The following is a 1,443-nucleotide window of genomic DNA, read 5'->3' as shown; positions in this document are numbered from 1 at the left end:
CAGTGTTGATAGTTCAACTATTTCTTACGTTTGGACTCTATGTATTCGGCATAACAACTGTAATCATTTAAAAGAGGTTTGGTAAAAAAAGTCGTAGTTAAAATATTAAAGACACTCTTTTAACTCTGTACTTTACACAATGCAAATGAGTTTCACACCAGGATGGACAACACTTTCTACTTAAAACCAGTGTAAATATAAATGAAAAATTAGAACACCAGTGACCAATCACATTGTTAAAATGGAAAGGTGGCAGTTTTAAATCTCCTCCCCATCGGAAAGGGATAAAATGTAATTCCCCAGGTGGATACATCTTTGTTCTGCATTTATAACGTGACAGGGAAGTAGGGCTGGGAAAATAAATTGATGCATCGCGAATCAAGAAATTATTCAAGCATCGATTCTGAGATTTTCCAAATGCATCGCGATTCTTTCTTGAATCGATTCTGAGTTTAGTTTTGAACAGCAGATGGCACTGGATGCTTTAGAAACACAGTGGGCTGTGTTTACATTAATCTCGCATCATAAAAGCATTCTGAGCCAAGGTGAAATTGCATGACTCAGCTGAACGCACAAACGCTCTTCAGCACTCTTCTTCATGAGCATTTGAGTGTGTGGTTAAAAACTAGATTAGAGTGCCATCTGCTGTTAAAATCTAAGCTCAGAATCGATTCCAGAGGAATCGCGATGCATTCTGAAAATCTCAGAATCGATCCACGAATCGATTCTGAATCGATTTATCGTCCCAGCCCTAATAATACGTTACGAGGCATCACAATAACATAATAGAAAATAAATAATGCAAATGCATATAAATAAAACAGCTGTGAATCAATTCAAAATAATTATATAGTGGGTTTTGATTTGATTCAAATGCAAATTTTTTTTGTCATTTCAAAAAGAATCAATCGGATTTGATACTTTACTTTACTTTTAATCATTTAGCAGACGCTTTTATCCAAACCTCAAAGCAATGTCCTGAAAACCACCAAAAAAAAAAAACTACCAACCACATAGCAATGTCATGGAAACCCCCTAAACACACTAGCAACTTCATGGCAACATCCTGGAAACCACCCAGACAAACTAGCAACTTCAAAGTAACACCCTGGACACCACCCAAACACGCTAGCAACTTCATAGCAACACCTTGGAAACCACTCAAATACCCTAGCAACCACATATCAATAATAATAATGACTAAATGACTTTTAGTCATTTAGCAGACGCTTTTATCCAAAGCAACTTACAAATAAGAAAAAGTAATTAAAACTAAAAGCTAAAACTCTATAAATACTAGAGCCCGACCGATATGGGTTTTTTGGGGCCAATACCCATACCGATATTAGGGAATAAAAAAAAAGCCGCTACCGATATATCGGCCGATATTCTTTGTGTATATTATAGTACAGTACCAGTCAAAAGTTTGGACACTTTCCCATT

General features: G+C 36.1%; 1 protein-coding gene across 3 annotated transcripts in view; it reads right to left on the bottom strand.

Annotated features, from left to right (window-relative positions):
* The window catches only part of rcor2 (REST corepressor 2), a 13,571-nt gene that overhangs the window by 7,418 nt on the left and 4,710 nt on the right, over positions 1-1,443 (bottom strand). The window lies entirely within an intron of this gene.

The sequence above is a fragment of the Sinocyclocheilus anshuiensis genome, unplaced genomic scaffold (genome assembly GCF_001515605.1).
Source record: "Sinocyclocheilus anshuiensis isolate Anshui unplaced genomic scaffold, SAMN03320099.WGS_v1.1 scaffold426, whole genome shotgun sequence".
NCBI classification, from domain to species: Eukaryota; Metazoa; Chordata; class Actinopteri; order Cypriniformes; family Cyprinidae; genus Sinocyclocheilus; species Sinocyclocheilus anshuiensis.
The sequence above is the reverse complement of the archived record's forward strand: the minus strand, read 5'-3'. Positions and strand labels throughout refer to the sequence as shown.